This window comes from Jaculus jaculus, chromosome 1 (genome assembly GCF_020740685.1).
Source record: "Jaculus jaculus isolate mJacJac1 chromosome 1, mJacJac1.mat.Y.cur, whole genome shotgun sequence".
Lineage (NCBI taxonomy): Eukaryota > Metazoa > Chordata > Mammalia > Rodentia > Dipodidae > Jaculus > Jaculus jaculus.
Window position 1 is genome coordinate 86,623,718 of NC_059102.1, and position 25,549 is coordinate 86,649,266.

General features: G+C 38.3%; 1 pseudogene; it reads right to left on the reverse strand.

Annotated features, from left to right (window-relative positions):
• Positions 1 to 211: 211 nt before the first annotated feature.
• The window catches only part of LOC101607728, an 86,353-nt pseudogene continuing 61,015 nt past the window's right edge, over positions 212 to 25,549 (reverse strand).

Here is a 25,549-nt window from a genome sequence, read left to right on the forward strand (position 1 = left end):
GAGCCAGGTTTTAATTCAGGTGACTGATGGGAAAGCAGGTGTATGGTGAGTTGATAAGCACTGGTAGAGGTGAAGGGAAACTTTCTATGCATAGAATCATGTGTTTCTTCCTTGTGACAGGAGAACTCAGCCTTTCTAGACATCACATATCTGTCATGAACACGTTACAATATGCCAGCATGCCACATAGAAAGATGACAGGAGAATTCAGTTAACCTTTCCTGGACACTACATATCTGTCATGAACACGTGTTACGATTTGCCAGCGTGCCGCATGGAGAGGGCTCCTGTTTTGAATCTGACTGCTGTGGGCCAGTGGTGTATCCTCGCAGAGGCCTGCAGTCAGTATCCTGGAAGAAAAGGGCCACGAGAGGCATACTTGTGTAAGCACGGCCTTTCTGGTACTGTGTCCACTTTGGAGTATGTTTTATTTGGAAAGATTATATTGTGTTGTATTATGAAAGGAGGCGAACACTCACATGTGAGGTAGCATAGGAAAGATTGAAGGGCAAAATCATCTCACTGTAAAGTGTGTCTGCACCTTTTACGTTGGCAAAAAAAAAAAAAATACTGGTTGGTAAATCAACCACAAAGTACAGTAGTAAGGCAATGATCATTATTAGGCATAATGAACATATGTGATCTTATACTTGAATGCTGTGGAAGCTCATGTTGCAGTCAATAGCTATCCCAGCAGCCTTCACTTAGTGCTGACTTAGTACAATTAATGGACCATCAAGTTCTTGCTATCAACATCTTGGAGTCCTACTACTTGATCTTGGATTTACTATTACTACTACTACTGCTACTGCTACTACTACTACTACTACTACTACTACTACTACTACTACTATTATTATTTGGTTTTTCAAGGTAGGGTCTTGCTGTATGCCAGGTTGATCTGGAATTCACTATATAGTCTCAAGGTGGCCTTGAACTCATGACAATCCTCCTCCCTGTGCTTTCCAAGTGCTAGAACTCAAGGCATGCACCACCACACTTGGCTGGGATTTGTAAGGAAAGCACAAAACATAATATTCTACCAATGGTTTAATCTGGTACATAGTCTTTATATTTTGACTCTTGATTAACTTTGTCTATACCCAAAATAAAAATTCCATTCAAGGCATTATTCTTCAGTTGGTAAAAATGTCTAAATATGGCTAAATAAAGAACTAGAAGTGAAGAACATTTTAGTAACACTGGTCTAGTCATATAGATACTGAGCTTATATGGAAAACAGGATTTGCTAAATTTTTTTTTTTTTTTTTTTGATGTAGGGTCTCATTCTAGCCCAGGCTGACCTGGAATTCACTATGGAGTCTCAGGGTGGCCTCAAACTCATGGCAATCCTCCTACCTCTGCCTCCTGAGTGCTGTGATTAAAGGCATGTGCCACCATGTCCGGCTATCAAGTTTGGTATTTTTAAAGGAGAGTTCATGTTACAGGAAAAGTTCACACTGTTCAGTAGAGCTGCTTAGGACCTCAAGTCAGGTTGCCTTAGTTGAACTCAGCTACTACTTACTTATGAGGTTTCAAACAAGTTAATTAGCCTCACTAAGTCTAGTTTTCTCACCTTTAAAAAGTTATTGTACCTATGTCATAAATTATAAATGGCATGACCCATACAAAGCACTAAACAGATTATCTCATGCTAGCTTAGAGCTCAGTAAATGATAAATGTTCATATTCCTGCCAATAGAGTTAGTAGCAGAAATTACTATAGCCTTCAACATATATATATATATATGGTCAGTAAGTTGTATATATATGTACATATATATATAGTCATTAAATTGAATATATAAGATATGTAATATATTATTGAGAATATATATATTCTCAATAGCTGTACACATGCATTTCATCATAAATAATGTATGTATTGGAGAATGAGAGAGCAGTTCTTTCATATTTAGTCCATCAATGAGCTGGGTACACTGTCCAAACTTGTTGGATATAGATGAACACAAAGGATATTGCTCTTACTTTTTTAAAAAGATAGGGCAACTGAAGCATTAATCTCAATTATTAATCTCACATCATACAATTAGCATGTGCATTAAACAATATATACGTAAATAGAGTCAGTTTTAATAGATGTTGCTCTTATTGTTTTCAAGATGCTTCCTTCAAAACAGTGTTCACAAAATTAAAAGGTTTTTGTAGGAATTCTTAGTGATCTTCACTTCCAGTTCTTTTGCATGAATAACAACATATTTAAATTTGTAAAATGAATTCTTACCTTAAGTAATGCATGGCTCCTAGAACAAGATATCTGGTTTTGCAATATACACAAAAGTTGTATTCATGTTATGATGCTTTGTATTTTAGACTGTACGTCTATATGCATTATCCAGTCTGACCTGGTTTAAAAATCTCAGTTGATGTTTGCTTTTGATATAAAAATCAGCATAGCTATCATGCATTCCATCATTAGAATAATACTTTATGATTATGTACCAAATGTCTGTCTCTTGCAGTTGGTATTTTAATAAAGGTAGAGTGCATCTGAAACTTATATCACATTGCAAGCTGTATATATTGCCAAACCTTAAAAACATACTAAGCACAAGAGGGAGGCTTGTCTTCTTAGTGGAATCTGATGTTATGAGTTGTTACTCTTAGATTTACTGAGTATTTTATTTGCTTTATACATATATGTTTGCTAAAGCATAATAGCTTTATTATTTTGATAGGCTTATATAATTCTTTGAACATATAGTTTTAAGCACAAAACAATAATAAAGTTATATTAAACAGGGTTTTAGAATCACAAAATACATGCCACTATAAAATTTTTCATTTTTTATGATGTCTTGAATTTGGGAAAAATGCATTCACAATCACAAATAAATGTGGATATTAGGATGTGAGTATGCAAAGCTTATTCTAGTTTAGAATATCTCCCAAAGCCAGATGTGATTTTGACAAAACCCAGAACTTGTAGGGTAGATATAAATAAAGCTAAGTTTCTCCCCATAAGGACATTGGGCTCAACTCTGATATGAGACCTCTGATAAGGCATGACCCATTCTTGCCATTGGGCACCACAAAAAGGATATGGTTCTAGGTAATCTAATAACATTAGCATTCTGTTTGTTACTGAGGAGAGTTTAAACAGTATAGTTACTTCAGAGTTAAAGGGGAACCCACTAGATGCTTTTTCCTATGAATGATTTAGAGGTCTAGGATCTTAGAAATAACAAGTAAGGTTTCTTTGCCATATAGCATGTAAAACAAGACAGAATACATAACAAAATAGCTTAGAAACTAATTTAGCAGTGACAGATCTAAGACTTAGGTAATGTAAGAAGTAAAAAAATAAGTTATTAATAGGGTCTTTAGGAGGCAGGAAACAGAGCTAACGAATAGTTATCAGTTTTCCAAATTTAAATATGTTGTTATTCATGCAAAAGAACTGGAAGTGAAGATCACTAAGAATTCCTACAAAAACCTTTTAATTTTGTGAACAATGTTTTGAAGGAAGCATCTTGTAAACAATAAGAGCAACATCTATTAAAAGAACATACTATGATGTGGATTCTTTAGAAATAATAACACTATATAGGCTAATAACTCTTTACAATTGACAAAGATCTTTAAAAATAATGCCTTATTTGATTGTCATAACCAATTTATGAAATATCAAGAATCCTGTATCTTTAGATGAGAAAAAACTGAGAAAGAAGGAATACAATTTGGCCTGAGGGCTTAATAATGGACTTGAACTGACGTCTTCAGAGCTAGTTTAAGTCCCTTGCCATTACCACACAACAAAATTTCCAATTTCATAAGTTGCATTTTCCTGTATTTAATATGTGCTCACCAACACTGTTAAAGCACATCACCACTGAGTCTATCATCAAAGGCTTTAGGTTTGGCTCTTAATTGAAAGCTTGTTCCCTTCTATCATAAGTATGTTACAGTACTGGAGGGTTTGGTTACATGTGGGGCTCTCAGAAATATATGCTTTCGGAATACCTAACCACTTCCTCATTCCACAATAAATTATGGGGCAAGCCATAATAAATCTATATCCATCTTAAAAATAGCAGGAGAGTAAGACAAAGCAGAAAACTATGAGACCATCTCACTTGTTCACAATGCTGGGGCTGCAAACACAACAAATTCGGTCCTACTCCACTGTTTTATGACTCCTCCAGTGGGATTGAGGCTGGTGGTCAGGAAATCCTTTATCTTCTGGAACTTGCTGCTATAATTACTAAAATTATAGGATTAACTTGGATTATTTCTAGATTTCTTTCTCCTCCAACTCTAGGATTCAATTACTTTTACTTGGGCTTCTCAGTCCCCAAAACTTTGGTCATTAAATCCCTGTCTTGCAAAATGAACTCTCAATTCCCTGCTCCAGCTGACATTTATTGAGAATTTATTCCAGCCTGAGCACTAGCCAAAGCTTCTCATTTTTCTGTGGAGTTATGTGAAATTTACCCTAGTATAAACATGCAAACATCACTTAATAAAAATCATTTAACTTTTCTCATAAGCACTCCACCCTACTGGAAGGATAGTGGGGAGCTTGCAATTTCTTTGAAGTAGTCTAGTCATCTTTCAGTTGTCAGCAGCCCTTTCAGATCTTCTCTCTTTGCCTTCCCACGATGCCATCTGAGCACAGGTTGTTCAGTTGTTTTGGAGGTTGGAGGAGAGTTTAGAAGTCTTCAACTATAGCTTCTTCTTGGGTCCACGTGATCATCTTTGACAGTGTATCTTCCATTAACTGCCTTGGGATTGTGAACAGAGGCTCTTCCACAAACAAAGGAGATCATGTAAATGTGGCACCCCACCAATCTCATCCAATTTACCTCACCAAAGAGTTTAACTATGGTTAAAATGTCCCACGTGGATGCAAGTAAAGCATTATCAGTCCCTTTCTGGAGTCCCAAGTAACAAACAGGGCAACTCCTCTCTTCCTTGCCCTTTCCTCTTCCTCATGACCTTGCCCCCAGGACTTTCATCATGATCTACATACAGATCCTGAAATGAATGATAGCACCACACATGTGTTGGGCAGCTGCCATTGACTAGGAACTGAGCAGGAAACTACCCATCTAGGAAATTTTCTACTCGATGCTAGAATGTTTCAGTTCCTTCTCTGACATGGAATTTTGTCAGTGGGACTCAACCTTGGCTATAGTTTGGCATCTACCACCTATGGAAAACTTATCCCACCCAAAGAGATCTGGATTCAAGTGGACATGAGTTCAGAACCACTGTCCTTCATTATTGCCTTCCTATCCATGAGAGCCTTTGACCTGGTCCTTCCTCTCTCCCTTTCTTCTCTTCTGAGGAAGAGAAGTGAGTGACGACAAGAAAGACTGCCTTTTTTTTTTTTTTATGTGAGAGAGCCAGAACAAGTGAGGGGTGGGGGAGACACTTGGCATGCCAGGGCCTCTAGCCATGGTAATCAAACTCCAGATACATGTGCACCTGTGTGTATGTGTGACCTTGAGTATGCATCACCCTGTGCGTATGGCTTACATGGCATCTGGGGAGTTTGAACATTTCCCAGGCAAGCACTTTAAGTGCTAAACCATCTCTCCAGCCTGATTGATGGTTTTTTACCTTTAGCTGTCATCTCTGCAATATCTTTGAAAAGCTAACATTATAAAGGAACTTTACTTCAGTCCTAGGTATGACTGAGGCAGTGAGCTTTAGCTAAATTAGGACCCAATGATTTTTTCCTAAGTGCCTACGTCAGTGGTATACTTGAAACTCCATGTCGGGCTTATGGTAAACAGTCAATGGCAGCTATTGTGAATCATTTTTTTGAAAGTACAATGAGAGTGAGCAAGTAGAGGCCTTGAATAAAGAAATCTTTCAAGAGCGTTGACATTAATGCCAGAAAGCAAATAGGGTTAAGAGTGCTTTTAAAATTTCACTAATATTTTGCTTTTAGATGAGTGACATCAATTTAAGTATAATTTTATAGAAGCTACATCTCACATACACACAACGATTTATATTTTGTACCACATTTAAAGAAGTGCACCCAGAATATGATTTGTATTAGATCCAACTTATCCACCAGGCACTATCATCTTTCTCATACTGCCCACTTGTTCTGAACAAACCTCTTATTTCCTTTCCCACATAAGGTTTTCCTTCCTCTTCTCCCTTATTCTATTGTCCCCACCCACCCTATCTCTTTGTTATGTATTTCAGTGTCTTTTAAGTCTGATTTTTTTAACTGACATATAATTGTACAAATTCATGCAGTACAAGGTGACATTCTGATCACATTTTCATTGTAAAATGATGATCTTTTTTAATAAAAACATATTTTGTATCGGTACATCATGTGTTAGTTCCAACTTTTCCCACTTTTCTGCCCGCATTAGGTTGCACGTATTCCCCATGGGGTTGTGGGTTATGCATTGTGGGAGCAGCTATCAGTTTTTGTGTGGGGTAGGGATTCCAGCAGAGTCTACATGATTTGTGTCAGCAGCGCATAGTATATTCAGTAAAAGGGTCTTACATTTTGCCTCAGGTGGGTAACCAAGGGCATTGACAAAAACCTGTCTTCTTTTGGGACCTTGAAGGTCTGTTTGATCAATAGCTCATTGTGGATAGCAACTGACTCTGGTACTGGGGAGTTACAGGTCACAGAAAACAACAACAAACTAAGGTTATGCTTTATCACACCCTCTCCAGGGACCTTCTTTTCAGGTGTTTCCCCCCTTACTCTTGTTGAGGGCTGTATCTTTTAGTCTATCTCCAAGGAAAAGGCATCTATGGTACCAGCTCATTTTGGATTTAGTTTCGTGTTTGTTTCCCCCATACTCCCCACAAAACCTTCCATCCCTATTGTCTGGGCCTTGAATTGCCTATCAAGTGGTGTCAACAACTTGAGCTGGTCCAGAATAGGAATTGCAGATGAGTGGGACCATAAGGTATTTGTCTTTTCTGTGATTGTATGAATTCATTGAGTATGATCTGTTCCAAGTATGTCCATTTTTCTACAAATTTCGTCGTATCATTTTTTTCTTACTGCTGAGTAGAATTGAATTTTATAAATGTACCACAACTTCATTACCCATTCATCCAATGATGGGCACCTGTATTGATTCCAGTTCTTAGCTATTATGAATTGAGTAGCTATAAACATGGTTGAGCAAATATCTCTGTAGGAGACATGGAGCATTTAGGAGACATGCCCAGTAAGGGAATAACTGTTAATAGCTCTGTATTCATCCTTCCATATTTATTTCCACAGTAGTTGCATAATTTTACATTCCCACCAATAGTGAATGAGGGTTCCTTTGTAGCCACATCCTCGCCAACATTTGTTGTCATTTGAGTTTTTAATGACTGCCATCCTTATTGGAGTGAGGTGGAATCTCATAGTTGTTTTAATTTTCATTTCCCTAATGATTAGGAATGTTGAGCATTTTCTTATATGTGTGTTAGACATTTGTATTTCTTCCTCTGAGAGCTCCTTATTCAGTTCTCTGCCCCATTTTTGGAGTGGATTGTTTGAGTTTTTATTGTTTAGTATTTCTGAGTTCTTTGTAGCTTCTAGATATTAGGCCTCTGTCAGTGGTATAGCTGGCAGTAAACATTTTCTCCCACTCTGTGGATAAACTATTGGCTCTGATTCAGGTAGATTTGTCTGTGCAGAAGCTTTTTAGCTTCATGAGATCCCATTGATTAAATGCTTATTTACTTACCAGGAATACTGTGTGTGTGTGTGTGTGTGTGTGTGTGTGTGTGTGTGTGTGTGTGTGTGTCTGTTTTCTTAGTATTTCAAGGTAGGATCTCACTCTAGCCCAGGCTGACCTAGTACAGACCATGTAGTCTCAGGGTAGCCTTGAACTCATAGCAATCCTTCTACCTCTGCCTCCCAAGTGCTGGGATTAAAGTGTGAGCCACCATGCCTGGCTCCTCCTTTTTGTGTTTTATTCCAGGAGAAGAGTTTCAGGTCTTACATCAAGGTCTTTAATCCATTTGGATGTGATTTTTGAGTAGTGAGATGAATGGGTCTAATTTTATTTTTATGCATATGGTTATCCAATTTGTCCAGCACCATTTGTTAAAGATGGTGTCTTTTCTCCAGTCTATGTTATCAGCACCTTCATCAAAGATCAAGTAGCTATAGATACTTGACCTAAAGTCTGGATATTCAATTTTGTTCCACTTTTCTATATTTCTTTTTTTATGCCAGTACCATGCTGTTTTGTTACTTATGGCTTTGTAATATAGCTTTAGATAGGGTATGGTGATACCTCCAGAGGTGTTTATTTTGCTGAGGATATGTTTGGATACCTGAGGCTGCTATACCCCGTGAATTTTGAGATCACTTTTTCTATTTACTCTGATATTGATTATTCCTTTCCATGTGGAGATCTTATGATTGGATTCTTCCTCTTTTTCACAATGCCTTTAGGTGGATGGTTATATTTTTAAGTTGGGATTTCTGTCTTTGTTATGAAAGTGTTTAGTGCAATGAATTTTCCCAGTAGGACTGCCTTCATTGTTCAAGTCCAGATATTTTACAATTTATTTATTTTTTTCTTCCACTACCTATTTGTTTAAAAGTATGCTGTTCAGTCTCCATGTGCTTAATTGGGTTAGGTGTTTTCTTGGGTTTTGCACATTTTTGAGCCTGCAATAGTTTTGTCATTCTGATCCTTCTTGTAAGGTCTTGAGATTGGTTGTTTGACTCCTCTATGTGTAGCATTCCCTGCAGTATTCTTTATAGGTTTGGCTTTGTGTTCATAACATCATAGAACTGGATTTTATCATGGAAAGTTTTTATTTTACTATGGACTATGAGGGATACTTTTGCTGGGTACATTAGTTTGGTTTAGAAGCCATAATTTTTTAGACTTTGAAGTGCACCATGTCAGGCCCATCTGGCTTTCAGGTTTTCCATTGAGAAATCTAAGGAAATTCTGATGGAGTTGCCTTTGTATGTAATGATTTGTTTTTCTCTTGCAGATTTTAGCACTTGCTGATTTCATTGTTTAGAGTTTTAATGATGATGTGCCATGAACAGTTTCTTCTTTGGTCTAGTATGTTTTGAATTTTGTTAGCTTTTTGTAGTTTAATGGGACTCTCTTTTGAGAGGGTGGGAACATTTTCTTTAATAATTTTGTTAAATAAGTTTTCAGTGCCTTTGGTCTGGATTTCTTCCCCTTGTGGTATACCCATGACCTGAATGTTAGGTTGTTTTAGGATATCCAATATTTCCCTCATATTTGGTTCACAGGATTTTTTTTTTTTTCTTGAGCTTATTGAAGTTTTTGGACTCCTGAACTATTTCTTCTGTTTTGTCTTCCACCTCTAAAGTTCTGTCCTGCACAAGATTAACTCTGTTCTTGAGAGCTTCTGGAGAGGTCTTCACTGGTTCAATTTGGTTTGTATTACCCTTTGCCTTTTTCAGTAAAGTATCCATCCCTTTGTCAAGTTCCAATTTCAGATCATATTTGATTTTCTTACTGCTTATTGGAATTCATTCTTGCATTTACAAATGTCTTCATTAAGCTTGACCAGCTGGTTATTATGCCCCTCTGTTTTGGGGGATTTTGTTTGTTTGTTTGTTTTGTTTTGTTTTTTGGCTCACCTTTAGTTCACTTAACTCTTTTGCAGTCTCTCTGGGCTTTTTTCTATCTGGTTAAATCTGGTGAAGACAGCTGTATGGATTTTATTTATTGATTTTTGATCATTGGTTTTTTGTTAATTTGCTGTGCCATTTTCTTGGCCAGGATTACATATCTTGTATCTTCATTTTGGGGGTCTATTCCTGTTGTCTCCTCTATGTTTTCTTTGGAGACTTCCATTGTGGGACTAGGCAACCTTATTGGAGCTTGCTCCATTTGATGTTTCATGGTGTTTCTGTTGTGTTATGGTTTGCCCATCACAGTATGAATGTCTCATTTAATAAAGGAGGATACAACAGTTTTCATTTGCACTATCTTCAGTGAGTGTTCTATGTTGGACTAAGGTAGGCTCTGTGCTTTGGAATGTGCTGGTTCTGGAAGGCATAAGTGCAACAGTAGCTCTGGACTGGTGCTTACTACCAAAGGAGGGGTTGGAGGCCTGGGATCCCTTTTGGCTTGGTTTCAGATGTATCTTGTCTGTGGCACCAGGCTATAGCATTTGCTTTTGCTCTGCTACTGAACAGAGATAGGTGCTGACTTAGTCAGTGAAGGGTGCCTCTCTGGGAGAGGGAAGGCACCTGAACCTGTGCACAGAGTGCACCTCTGGGCCTGAGATAAAGAAGGATGGCAAGCACGGAAGCAGCAGGTGTGGTCAAGGGAGGGAGGGCATGTTTGAAGACACAGTGGGGAAGATGATGCATTCACAGACACAGTGGGGAAGATGATGCATTCACAGACACAGTTGCAGGGCCAAGAGAGAGGAAGGCCTGTGTTCACAGATGCACTGTGGGGGGTGAGTGAGAAAGGAAAGGTGTATGGACACAGTTGGGAGTCAAAAGGGAAGGAGTACTGAAAGACACAGTAGGGGGGCCAAGAGAGGGAGGACCCACAATCCCTCTGACAAAGATAGTGAGGTGAGGGCTCTGGGAGGCTGGGAAATTGTGAGGGCCAAGTCAGCATGCAGCAGAGAACCTAGTCATGGAGCAGTGGCTGGGGAGGGTGCTCATCCATTGGAGGTCTACCCAGGAGCTGAAGGTTGGTTAGGCAGATGGCATCTTGACTGGAAGTCCTCAAATCTTGATAATTAGTTTCTCTATCTCCTTAAAAATTATTTCTTTTGGTGAAATATTCAATTCTCCTCTATTCTAGTTATTCATTTACATCACTTTTTATTTAGTCCTTCATTTCCTTTTATCTGATTATGTGCTGACAAATCCTATACTCATAAGCTTTTTAAAATTATCATAAAGACTAATAGGATAAAGGAAGGAGGAGGGGTAAAGGTATTTGTTGGCATAATCTTTGAAAGGAATGATATCAAAAGTCATGGTACAGAAATTCACTTTGGGTTGCCAGACACTTAACCATCTGAGATGAGATAGAAGCAAAACATAAGTAGGATGACAAATTCTTATGGAGGAGTCAACTGCTTTGAGGGAGCATCTGTCCAATCTTTTTAGATTTTTTTTTTTTCTATAGAAAATGGAGTGATAGGCACTGGGTGTAGCACAGTGGTAAAACATGTGCTTAGAAGGCGGGGGGGGAGGGGGGGAGGGATGTAATCTTTTAGAGGTAAGGAGGATGGTCACTGAGGTGAATGGCTTGGTAATGTTAGCCAAAGATAAAACAATGGAAGCTACACTGAAGTCCTGCAATAGGACCCAATAGACCAGATAAACCAAAATGGAGTCACTCCTGCTAAATGCCAGATAAACAAGTTGAAAGGTTAAGAAGCAGATGGATCCCTAGAGAGACTGGTGTTTCTTAGAAAAGAGAGATCCTAATCTGCCTGAGTCAGTTTAGGAATAAATTCTCCTTTGACATGTATAAAAAGTAACCATCCATTAGTCAATCAGCTTCTGCTCATTGTCCCAGTTTTTTGACCCCCACCTTCAAAACCCCATGTTTCCATTATTACCAATGGGATTCATTCTAGTTTGTAAAATGGAGGTTACTCTCACTTGTGAATTGTAAATAAGTGTCAATTTTAGCAATAACAAAACAGGTTGTTGTCTTTTTAATGAGGGTGAATGTTGAAATACCTGCAGCCTTGTGCACTGGGAGAGATGATGGAGTGACCCAAGAATCTTTTAGATACCTAGCAAGTCCAGGATTAGGAAAAGGTAAATTGAGTTTATAAGGGACAAGATGATAATAAAGTAGAAAACAATTATGAATGTGAGATGACAGCAAGAAAAGACAAACTATGTCATGGAGCAAAAATGAAAAGGCATAATTATTAAAAGGAGGTGTAAATGTGAGTGAGGAAATTAAGAAATGAGCAGCATTTCCTAGTTTTGCAGTCTTGGTCCATTTCCTTTACTCCATCATCCCACTGGGACTTGAGGGCTTTCATTACAGTTCCCTTCCTGTTTTCCCATTTCATGGGCATAAGAAGTAAAGCATGTACTGAATGGGATTGCTGAATTTGGAGAGTACCCAGGGGTTGTTAAAATAAGAAATTCTGACCACTTCTCTGCTTTCTTATTCTGTGACTTTGCTGTCTTATTTCCTTTCTTTGACCTTATTTCTTCATGAGTTTTAAGACTTTTCACTGTTTATTTAGATCACTTCCCCCACACACTTATTCATTCTATAGTATGTTTAATTTAATTTACTTTAATTTGTTTGGTAAGGATCTAGAAAGTTGATTGCAGGGAAAGGGTAATTACAAAAGAAAGATTTAGCTGATGAAATGAAAGAATGGGATTTTTAGAAGGAGTCAGAAAATGGTTAAAAAAAAAAAACAAGGTGAAGGTGAGTCATAATTCAGGACAAGGAAACAACTTAAATATGTGGAATAAAGGTGGAAATAAAAAGTGTCAAGAAGCTAAAGGAATGATAAAAATAAGGGATGTGTGTATATACTGTAAGTGGATATTATAAGGCAATTTGGGATTTTATAGTCCTCTCTCTTCTCCCACTAATAACCAAAGTAGTTATTGTTAAGTTGTAAATAATTTTTTGCTTGTTGATTTTGCTTTCCTGGCCACCTCACCTGGGAAAAGATCATAAAATGTTGCTACCTACACTTGAGGCAAAGAGCAACTTAATGAAAAACTTGGGGAAGGAAGAAAGTGCGTATTTTCATGAATAAACTTCTACATGACTCCACCAATCTGGAAAGCTCACATTTTACAGGTCCGAGCTTCACTTAAAAGAAAGAAAGAAAGAAAGAAAGAAAGAGAGAGAGAGAGAGAGAGAGAGAGAGAGAGAGAGAGAGAAAGAAAGAAAGAAAGAAAGAAAGAAAGAAAGAAAGAAAGAAAGAAAGAAAGAAAGAAGAAAGAAAGAAAGAAAGCATTCTCATGTTTTTCTCATTAAGGCTGAATTCACCTCAAATTTCTCTCCATCTTATTCTCCTCATTTGCTATACTAATTCAGGTGACACAGACTGAAGGGTCTAAAAAGACCCCTTTATCTAAGAACAGTGATCAAAACATCAGCTTTTCTTTTCTTAATATTATTAAGAACATATTTTGTACAGATACATCATGCATTGGCACCATCTTTTCCCTCCTCCAGGCACTGCACCCCCAGCAACTAACGGCAGCATCAGCTACTCTTAAAGGAAAGGCCATGTGGGAAACACTGCTCCTCTAATCTACTTCCTTCATCCTGTATGGCGCACTAGTGCACCCCAGAATTCATTTGGTTTTCTCGTGTTTCCTCTAGACAGTTCAGTTCTCCCCTTGGCTTCAGTCATGCATGTGGAATGCTGTTGAGTGGGTAGGCATAATGTGGAGAGAAATGATAGTGTTCATATGTTTGACTTAAATAACAAAGCTGAACGCCAAGCTGCACATGCTGAAACTCATTTGGAGCTTGACCATTTGTTTCAAGGCAAATTAGAATATCTTCATACCAGTGGTTTAAAAACGTTAGTTAATTCATAGGCTATTTTCCCTTTCATCTTTTCTTTCATGTTTAAAGATTAATTTTGTTTCTGATTTAAACCATCAATAACTTTTATTGCTTTTTCTAAAGGCAGTAATACTCTCAATAGCTAGCTACTTTGTGCCAGTGCTATTTGAATATTGTATCATTAGTTTTCTGAGAGATTCTTTGAGAAAGATATTACTATCCTGTTTTATAAATGATACAGCTGAGAGGTGGAGTGGTGAAGGTTCCAACCCACATTAGCATGCTCAGAGGAAGAACTTGAATCCAAGGCATTCTGGCTTCTCCTCCATGGTCCTTCTCAGTGTTTTGCTATTCCACATGGCTAGGAGATTTGAGGAGGCTTTTATTTGTATGAGAAAGGAATTACGTCTGTTTATAGAGGATGAAAAACTTCCTTTAACTAAATGCTTGCTGGTGGGGTGGCTTAGCGGTTAAGGCTTTTGCATGTGAAGCCAAAGGGCCCAGATTCAATTCCCCAGGACCCACATTAGCCAGATGCACAAGGAGGGGCATGCATCTGGAGTTCGTTTGCAGTGGCAGGAGGTCCTGGCACACCCATTCTCTCACTCTCTCTCCCTCTTTCTCTGTCAAATAAATAAAAATGAAATATTAAAAAATGTTTACTGGAATCTGTTACTTACACTTGATTATCATATCATTCCTGGGATCTGTAAAGAAGAAAACATGCAGAAATTAACATTTTAACATTTCAATACTGTTTGTTATACACTGAAATATTATTAATTCATTAAAAGAATGAAGTATCATTTCTAGAAAGAAATGAAACTAGAGGACATTGTTAAGCGAGATAAGCCAACACAAAAAGAAAAGTATCAAATAGTTTACCTACTATGTGTAAACTAAAATTAAAATAACCTAAAAATGAAGAGAGAACTTTCAGGGAAGTGGAATAGGACCATGGCCAGGGCTGGGAGGCAGGTGGAGAGCAAGAGAGGGCAGATGGACATAATGAAGGCACAATGCATGCATGCATGTACATGTGACCATGAGACACAAGTCTGTGCAATTAAAATGAATTAACAGTTGCCATAATGTTCATCATTGAAGTCTATGTGGAGGAGGGGAGGAAGAATTGGACTTGTATCATTCTTCTAGTAAAGTATTTCACTGTGATTAGTAAGAGTCATTTTACAGACAGCCAAAGGATTAATAAAAAAAAATCAGTGCTTGCCCCTTTTATTTGAAGAGTAGTGGCTTTGATATTTTTCTTTTCCTTTCCATAACTTATAAAATATCATTTCTCAGGAGCTCAATGAAATATTTTTCTTATACTATCCTGGATACTTCTTGTGGGCTTCTGTTTTTTCAGTGACTCCTGCCACACAAATATGATAAACTACTCTCATTCCATGACTGGGTAAATTTGCAACTTGCCACTAGATAATTTTACAAGTGACAAGTCACTTGCTGAGCCTTGCAAAATGACCTCTTTCGAAGACTAACTACTGCCATGGTTAGGGGTGTGCTTTGTAGGCTTCCAGATATGAAAGGGTGGTTCAAGTTCAATGGCTGGGGAAGTCTTCAGGGTGATTAGCACTGCATCTTCCTGCTGTGGATTCCACTGATGTTCTTGCTGTCAGTTATCAGCACACTACTATCCCATCTCACAGTCTTACCATTTGAGGTTTTCTAATTGAAAATTGTTTGGAAATTGTAGTTTTTGCCAGATTCCTGGCAGGGAAAGTAGTTCCAAAATACATGTCTAAATTTAGCCACTTTCCCTTTTAATGGTGGCAAAGTAACTTTTTCTGTTTTTAATAGTGAGCAGCTTGAGATTGGGAAGAGTGGGAGTGTTGTTTGTTTTGGAGAGCCTCTTCAGGCACATGGAGTCTAACAGTAAAATGTCACTATCTCCAAAGAAACAAAGGAGCCATAAAATCTAAAGCCTGTTTAGGAATCTGTTAATGGCAGGAAGGAGACCAGGGCTTCAAGAAATGTCTCCAGTGTGTGAGACTGGATTGTGGACAGTATCAGGGTAGACTTCTTGTGGTTTCTTCAAATACCTCTCGGCTCTACTGAACACCTCCTGGAAATAGATTCCTACTAACGAAGTTCTAAATGATGGTGAACAGAGTTCATGACAGCTTTGTTCTTCAGTTACTTTCTTGTTGGAACAAAACACCAGATCAGCTTATGGAAAAAAGGGGTTTACTCCAACGTACAATTTCCAGTGAAAGTTTCTTCATAGACATGTGGGGGGGGGGCGGGGGGGTCATGGTACAGACAGACAGTCTAGTAAGCATCACATCTCCACAGCAGCAGGAATGAAGCAGTCTGAGTACTTACTGGGCTTGGAGCTAGACTGTGTTATCCCAAAGCACACCCCCACAGACACATCTCCTCCAGCACAGCTCAACAACTTTCCCAAGTTGCCAGCAGCTGAGAATCAAGTATTCAAAACATATGGGTGACATTTCATTCAAATGACCACACCAGTTCTCCACAGAGGATGCATTTCCAAAAGGCTGCCAGGTGTCAAACTGAAGGTTGGGGAATATGCAAAAGATGCCCTTAAAGAGTACAACAGGAAATGTACTGAGACAGAACATTAAGCAGAAGGAGTGATTGGGACTGAGTATGGAATAAAAACCCTTACATTCTGTCCTTAGACAGTCATTTCCTTCAAATCTCAATTCTCTGAGATTAATTTTCTTAATCAGTCAATCCTAAATTTTAGGGTTGTAAATTTGTGGGGCATAGTTTAATCTCAACACTCAGGAGGCAGAGTTAGGAGGATCACTATGAGTTAGTTCAACGCCAGCCTGAGCCTACATAGTGAATTTCATGTTAACCTGGGCTAGAGTGAGACCCTACCTCAAAAAAAAAATTAAAAATATTAGATGGGGCACTTTTGTTTTAATTAATTAACTTGTGTGTGTATGTGTACACAGGGGTCTCTTGCTGCTACGAACAACTGCCAGATGTATGTGCTGCTTTGCATCTGGCTTTACATGGATGCTGGGGAATTGAACCCAGGTCAACAGATTTTTCTAATAATCACCTTTACCTGCTGAGACATCTCCTCAACCCCATCATTTTTAAGTATCAAAAATGTACTGTGTCTCCATGCTTCTTGTAGCTGTTATCTTTCTCTGATACTTAAGTTTTGGGACTTGCTGCTTTTCAATATGGAGAGGACGGTAAGGAGAAGACATGAACATCCTAGAATAAAGACTTTGTTGGAGATTTTTTTAATACATGATTAAAGTCTTGAAACTCTTAAGTTCATTTGTAAAAGGTAGGCTTCTGGTAGAGAAATATTTCTCCCTTAGCTGACAATAGAGATAAAAAAAAAAAAAATGTCAGCCCACACCAAACCTGCTCAGCTGACACAAGAACCATAAGGATATGTCAAAGGTGATTCTCCTTTCCAGCTCCTGCATTTAAATGTCATTTGGTGCTGAGTAACAAATCACACTTGTGAGACTTCGGAGATGATGAAACAGTCCTGATTGTTCCATTTGAAAAATCATCCCCATTGAATCAGACATCTGACCCAGTGAGACTGCTTGAAACTGAAAGACATAGTTCGGGTTACAGATACAAAGCAGATTTTGTTCCCACTAGGAGGAACTTGACTTCTTATGAAACTTGAGTTCAGGTATGGAGGAAGAAAGTGTCATTGACATACTTTCAAGTGAACTGAAAATAGCATTCTTCAAACTTCACTGTGCATATGAATCACCTGGAGTATGATTAAATGCAGATTTAGATTCCAAAGTTCTGATCTCTGATTTATTCAATGCCCAAGATTCTTCAGTTAACTATCTCAAACTGTTGGGGTCCACTGATACCACACTATCTGTGGACCACACTTTTAGAAGCAAATATGAACAGATGCTTAGTACCTGGTCATGGTGGCTGATATTCCACAAATGTTAGCTCCTTCCTCCTTCAATTCTCTCTCTCTCTCTCTCTCTCTCTCTCTCTCTCTATCTCTCTCTCCTCTCTTTATCTCCCCTTCTCTCACAAAGAGCTCTCCAGGCATTATTATACAGAGAATGTGAATAAAATGTTCCCAATGGTGTAACTTACACACGTCCTTCCTTTGGCTCCCATCACTTGATGAGTATGCTTGCCACCAACTGAATTGTGCTTGGCTCTCAGATGGTGTCTTGGTTTAAAACAAATAGGCTTATTTTATCAGTTCTTCCTCTCTTTGAATTTGTTCTCCATCTGTCACTGCTACCTGCTTCTTTACTCATGAAATGTTCTCTCCTTCTTACATTTATTGTGTTCTCATGATTTTACTTTCATGTCTCCTGGGTCACATTGTTTTTCCCTTGTCTTACTGTGCCCTTTCTCTTTCCTCACACCTAATTTAGCATCTTGCTGTAAGTAATCTCTGTGTAAATCTTCTAAATCTATGTTTTGCCTCTTAATCTCCCATTTTTTTCCTGCTTGCTGAGAAACATTCTTTTGAACTCATCCTATTATACAAGACTACTTAAGTATAAAAAGTTAATGCAGTCCTTCCTGACTTCTTAATGCATCATGCAAATGGAGAGGCTGGGTGGGGGGCATATGTATATAGTCAAAGTTTGGATGGGTATTCCCATTTAAAGGATGCCATCATAGTCAACATAGTAAATATGATCCTCCCACTTTTTTTTTTTTTTTTTACAGGTTAAAAACAGAAGCGCGACCATTTCTTTATTAAATTATACAAAAATGGGAGGGGAGGGGGGCAGCTGTGGGGCTCGGCCCCAACCCCGGCCCCACCCCGGCCTGGCGCTGTCTGAGAGGAGGGTTTGGAGGGAGACCCGGGGATCAGGCAGGTGAGGGACGGGGGTGGGGGGCAGGACGGAGGGATGGGGTGCAGAGGATAGGGAGGAAGGCTACTACGGGAGGACCAGGGCAGAGGATGGTGGGGAGAGGCAAGAGGAGGGCGAGGGAGGGGAGAGGGGCAAGTAGAGGCCAACTGGGGAGCTCAAACGGAGCAGGTCAGGAGATCCTCCCACTTTTTCACCAAGGAATTTCCTCAGAATTGACCTTTGGCCTGTATTTATTGGACATATCCGTGGTCTTGCAGTGTTTATCATCCTATACTGCTTCTAGATTAGCCTCCAAGATCTTGTTGCCAGTTCCCAGACATCGACTGGGGGCAGAAGTTGCATTACTTATTCTTTGGCTAAATGAGTCCCTGGTCCCATGAAAAGTAGTGAGGGGGTTGCTTTTCTGCTGCTTCTTGAAATTACTTTGAGTACTATGTTAGAGTGAATTTTGACAAAACATGGTGCATTTTCTTAAATCTGTAATTTGAAGAACATATAACAGGAAGAATCAAAGCTGCTTAGGCCTTGCTTGTACAATACCTTTTTCCATATAAGCGTCCCAAAAGCTTTTAGTAATGTTAGCAGTAAAAAGACAATTAAGTTGTGATTTTAACAATGAAAAGAATAATTATCTGCCTCTGAAATTTCATCCCTCCTTATAAAAAGCACAAAATTAATTTTTAAATCCTTGGTACATGATGAATTGTGGTTTTGCTCCATCAAGTAATACTTGGCTGGTTTCTCTCTATGCATGTCACATTTATAGTTCCAAACTAGCAACACATGGTGCAGGAAGGGAGTTCTAGGGGTTGGCAGAATGAGTTCTAAATGATGTGAGAACTCCAGTTATTCATTCTCATTTCTCAAGTAGCTCTCCCCTACCTTCATACTCTTGATTCTAAGCTACAAAGATAAGAATAATTTTATGGCAACATATGAATGTTAGTGAGGTCAAAGGGTACATAATAAAACAAGCATCTGAAAACCATTAATGCATCATATCTTAGATTAACTACTTTTTCTAAAAAAACAGCAGAATATTATTAGTTCTGCTTTCTTCTTTGTTGAAGGCATATTTTCTTAGGATTCACTATCAAACATTGTTGTTTAATAAAAAGTTCTGGAAAATGATCTTTTAAAAATATTGAAAAATCCAGTCAGTTTATGGAAAATTATCATTAGTTCTATCATTTCAAAACAAAGGCAGCAAGATTACAGATTGCTGAGTATTGAACCTTCCATTTGATATGGTTCATTTCCTTACCCTCTGATTTCTTAATCATAATGATTAGTGGTGAGATAATTACTGGAAACAGTACAGTTTGAGACTATCACATTAAAGACACTAGAATGCTGGTGTTAAGAATTAGTCTTTGCTCCAAGATCATAGTCACCTCCCTACAAATTTGCTGCCCAATTTTTGTACAAAATTTTAAGGAACATCTTTCCTTTTTAAGATTCTTGAGAGTTGGGCTGGAGAAATGGCTTAGCAGTTAAGCGCTTGCCTGTGAAGCATAAGGACCTTGGTTCGAGGCTCCATTCCCCAGGACCCACTTTAGCCAGATGCACAAGAGGGTACACGCATCTGGAGTTCATTTGCAGTGGCTGGAGGCTCTGGCACACCCATTCTCTCTCTTTCTCTCTGACTCTTTCTCTCTCTCTCTGTCGCTCTTAAATAAATAAATAAACAAAAATTAAAATAAAAAGATTCTTGAGAGTTTATATTTTTAAATGCTTGGTAAAATTCATACCTTGGGACTGGGAAGATGACTCAGCTGTTAAGGAACTTGCCTATAAAGCCTAATGACCCAGGTTCAAATCCCTAGTATCCGAACAAAGCCAGATGCACAAAGTGGCACATGCATCTGGAGGTTGTTTGCAGTAGCTAGAGGCCCTGGCATGCCCATTATCTCCCCCACTTCTCTCTTTACAAATAGATGGAATAAAAATAATTATAAAAAAATCTTATCTAGGTTTTGCATAGGTTTTCAACCTGTAGTCATTATATTTTTCTCTGATTTTGATTATTTGGGATGTTTAAGAATTGTCTCCACAAGAGCCATTTGACATTTCTTCTCAGTAATGTAAAATACTTGTTATCAAATACTAAAGGCTGGATTTCTTTAAAATAATGTTCTTTAGCAACAATCTTTCATTTTGTATAAGCTCTAAATTACCTTATATTATATCGTCACCCAAATTTATGCTTCCATAAAAATTAAGACAGTGTCCTAGAAAGCATTTTATGTGCATATATTGGAGATCTTATAAATGTCATAGCAGAATCATACTTACTGATATAGAAAGGATGCTCAGGAAATATTAATAGATGTATAATTTTTATGATAATATTATTAATAACATTAATACATAATATTAATATTAATACAATTGTCTCATTTTATGTATTTAAATAGAACATATTAAATAGTGTATTTAGCATGTAATATGTTCATAGAAAAATCTAACATTCATAGACATCAGCATAAAATGCTGGGGCTAGAGAGATGGCTCATACTTAGAAAGATTGATGGCCCAGATTTGATTCCACAGTACCTATATAAAACCAGATGCACAAAATAGCACATATTTTTGGATTTCATTTTGTTGCACCCATAACACACACACTGTCTCTTTCCCCCTCACAAATAAATACATATTAAAAAATAATTTATTGTGAAATATTTTAATAATGGTCTGTGTGATCATTACTATTTCTAATTCTTAATATCTCATCATATTTCTTGTAACATATTTGTATCCTCCATCCCTTTCTTGCCATTGATCTTGAAGGCATCATTCAGCCTTATCATATATTTTTAAATTATTGCTAAAAGTGTAGACTTTGGTAGATTATATATGGCATTGTATTGCCTCTTAAATTTTTATATCATTAGTATATTACATTATACAAGTTGATTTTTGTTCTTTTCATTTGCAATATTTCAGTTTCTTTTTTATTTAGTATTTGTATATAATTAATATACTCTACTTCTATAACATTTAGTGACTTTCTTATTTTAATCAGCTGTTTGTATTTTCTTGGAATTCTTCCAATAGTTTGTTTATGTCATTTTTAGTTCTTTGAACATACTTATTATCCTTCATTTTAGTTATTTACCTAGGTGGGGCTGAGGAGGTGGCTGTTGTAAAGGCCCTAACATAAACTAGTTGTCTAGGAATTCATCTCATTCACTGTCCTTGCACGACGGAACTGTAGAAGTATGCTTTACAGGAATCTTCTTGCCTTGAGCTTTCAATTTTACTTTACACTCATGTGGGACTTGCATGTCTGGGGTTGGATTGAATTTTTAATCACTTTCTTTTAAAATATATTTTATTTATTTATTTGAGAGAGATAAAGAGGCAGAGAGAGAGGTAGAGGGTGTGCCAGGGCCTCCAGCTACTATAAACAAACTCCGGATGTATGCTCTGCCTTGTGCACTGGCTTACATGGAGTCTGGAGAGTGGAAACAGCATCCTTTGGCTTTGCAGCTGATAAAGTCCTTGTTATGTAAGCCTGAAGACCTTAGTGCATATCCCAGCTAATCCATCGCTACAGCCCTTTTAATTCCTTTCTGTATGCATGTGTGGTGTGCATACTGGCATGAATGTGAGCACATGTGGGAGTGTAGGCACATCAGTATGGAGGCCAAAGGTCGATGTCACGTGTCTTCCACAATCACTACCCACTTTATTTTTTGAGACAAGGAATCACTTTTTTTTATTTATATTTATTTATTTGACAGAGTAAGGGGAGAAAGAGAGAAAGAGAGAGAGAGAGAGAGAGATTGAGAGAGGGAGGGAGAATGGGCTAACTAGGGCCTCTAGCCACTGCAAGCAAACTCCAAATGCTTGCGTCCCCTTGTGCATCTGGCTAATGTGGGTCCTGGGAATTCAAACCTGTGTCCTTTGTGTTTGCAAGCAAGCACCTCAATTTCTAAGTCATCCCTTCAGCTCGAGATAAGGTATCTTAATGAACATAGATCTCAGTGATTTGTTTGGATTTTCTAGTCATCAAGCCTGGAAAACACTCCTGTCTCCATTTCCCCAGTGCTGGGACTACAGGCACATGCCACTGTGCCTGGTTTCCACATGGATGTTGGGGATATGCCCTAAGGTCTTCAGGCTTGCATAACAAGGACTTTATCAACTGAGCTCACTACCAAGCACCTTAATCACTTTAATTTTTCATGAAAGTGTTTTAGATGTATAAGCGGGACTAGACTGTAGGAGGATTGAATTGTCATTTTTCTCTGCTTGGTTTGTGTTTAGGGCATTAGGTTCCATTCCCAGCCCTCACCTAAAACTGTAATACTGTCTGCAAAAACGGTAACTGTCAAAAGTTGTCCAATTATTAGAGTATAGTAATAGCCAAAGAATAATCATCCCCTTAAGCTCCAATTCTTCTAGGGAGTAGAGGAAAACGAATATATGGTGTGTACTATGATACTAGTTACTGTATATGTGGAAAGGTGAAAAGCAGAGTAGGACTAGGACTAGGGATTTGTATTGGGTTGACAGAGAAAGAGTAGAGGAGAGAAAAGCAAACAGAAGGGAGGAACAGTTGGGGCAAGTGGGGGACTAAGTCTGCCCTAGTTTGCCCATTCTCCCTCTCTCTCTCAATCTCTCTCTCTCTCTCTCTCTCTCTTTCTCTCTTTCTCCCCTTACTCTGTCAAATAAATAAATATAAATAAAAAAAAGTGATTCCTTGTCTCAAAAAATAAAGTGGGTAGTGATTGTGGAAGACACGTGACATCGACCTTTGGCCTCCGTACTGATGTGCCTACACTCCCACATGTGCTCACATTCATGCCAGCATGCACACCACACATACATACAGAAAGTTAGAATGAAAAGAAAGAGGTGGAAAAAAATGCAATCAGATAACCTAAAAGATTCTCTGGTCTCCAGAGGCTGACACGTAGTTACTTGACAAACTAGGTAGCAGATTTTTTTTTTTTTTTTGGGGGGGGGAAGCCCATCAAAATGAAAATGAGAAAGGAACAAATAGAAGGGGAAAAAAGAAGAGAGAGCTAGAGAGATAAAGAAAAAGAGCTTCTTGTTGGAGACCATAATCTTTGTCTCCATAGGATTCTGACTTAGGTCCCATTTCCAGCAATGGATTCCTTTCCACTGAGTGGATCTCTTAGCCAATCATAGAGTTATTGGTTACTGGCAGACACTGGGTGCCACCATTGCACAGATGTGCATGTCTTGTCAGGTTGGTTGCCTTCATATTGCAGTATCCTCTGCTTGCTTACAGTGTTGTCGGACATTTCCCCCCAGCTGCTCAGGTAGTACTTCCCAGCACTACATGGGCCAGAACAGGACAGACCAGGCCTGTTAAAATTAACAAATTAAAGGAGAAATAAATATGAAGGAGAGCGATCTGTTTGGAAGTATAGAGTCTGCATATAATCTTGCCTGATTACTATTTGTAGCCATGACTTTCCCAGCGTTCTTTCTTGGGTTCTCAGATGGCTGCCACAGCCCTGGGTGGTCAGATCACAGATGGTAATACTGTCATTGGAGGTTGCAGGTGCTGGTCAAACCTCTGGGTGGTCCTTCGGGAGTCTGAGTGCAGTGTTCTTGCCCCTGGGCAGTCCTTTGTAAGGTGTATAACAGATTGTAAATGGTTTTAAAGCACTGTTTTCACATGATCCTGAAAACTCTAATCTGTACACTAGGGCAGGAAAAAATATCAATGTGTAGAAACCACCATCCCTACATGCAGTAAGTCAAGAGAGAATGCAGTGAGTTTACACGTATCCACCAGGTGTTCCTACAGGACACTGAAACTCTGGCTTGTCTCTTACCAAATACACAGAAAAGGAAAATTCCTTACCACTAATTAAATTTAGAAAAATTTCATCGAAACAAAACCATTTTGCAAGTTGAACATCTCCCTACTCAATAAACACGATCAGAGAGCATTTTAGGGGGAGCTAACTTATGGGTTCCACTCAAGCCCAGGATGATCTCCAATTCACTTTGTAGTCTCAGGCTGGTCTCGAACTCAGAACAATCCTGCTATCTCGGCCTCTTCCCACCTCTGAGTGCTTGCTGGGATTAAAGGAATGTACCATCACACCCAGCCTAAAATATTTATTTACTTGAAAGAGAGAGAGAGAGAATAAGTACACAAGGGCCTCCTGCCACTTCATATGAATTCTGGATGCTTGAGTTGCTTTGTTCATCTTGCTTTACATGGGTACTAGGGCATTGGATCTAGGACTTCAGTGTAATTGGTTTTGCTTCATACTTATTCTGTCAAGATAACTACTTCTGTTTTGTCTTGGGTAATATTTGCCCATGACTTATATTTTTTGTCCCTGTACTTCAATTTGTCTATGTCCTTGAAATATATATATATATATATATATATATATATATATATATATGTAAAGTTGACAATTATAGATTAACCATCATGGCACATAACCAACTTTCAGTCTATTTTCCAATTTGTAAAGTTGGGCTGAGCATCAATATACTCTAGAATTGTCCCAAATATGTTTGGGTATATAAGAAAACTGCCCACCCACGTTCCCCCTCAATCCTATCAGAATGGCTATGTGTAATATGGTTATAGAAAGTATCTCACCAAGATGTTGTTCAGAAAGCTGCATTGAAGTTCTGCTGGAAACTTGCCTCCATAATTTTCTTGGTTCCACTGTACTATAAATCTCAATGTTAAGAAGTTCATTTGTAAGATGGGCAAATAAAACTTCATCACAAGCTCACAGACAGAAAAAAAAGTTTTCAAGTTATACATTTTTCTCATGAAAGTAATTTCCTAAAACAGGAGTTTGTCTATGGCTGTACCACTTAGAACATGCTCGATCTCATCTGAAAACAGGAGTTAAATTGTAGTGAGTATTTTGCCATTAAAGGTAAAGATGAGCACCATATTATTAGTTGTATAAAAGCTAAATGCCCTGAAAAGAAAAAAAAATGACATAGTCTTAGACAAAATGATGTTTTAGAGTACATCTTTAGAAACATGACTGAGACTTCCCACAGGGAGACACAAATTACATCTTCACAGTGATACGGTCATCTAATGTTCAGTGTGGCAAAAATTATTCTTAAAGTGCTCAGCACTGAAATGTCTCTACCCCACCTTCCAAGGCTCATATTCCATTGTGAAAGAGGTGACAGAAAGAATCTAAGAGCCAAAGGAAGGGTAGGACTCCTTGCAACACACTCCTCCAGACACAAAATGAC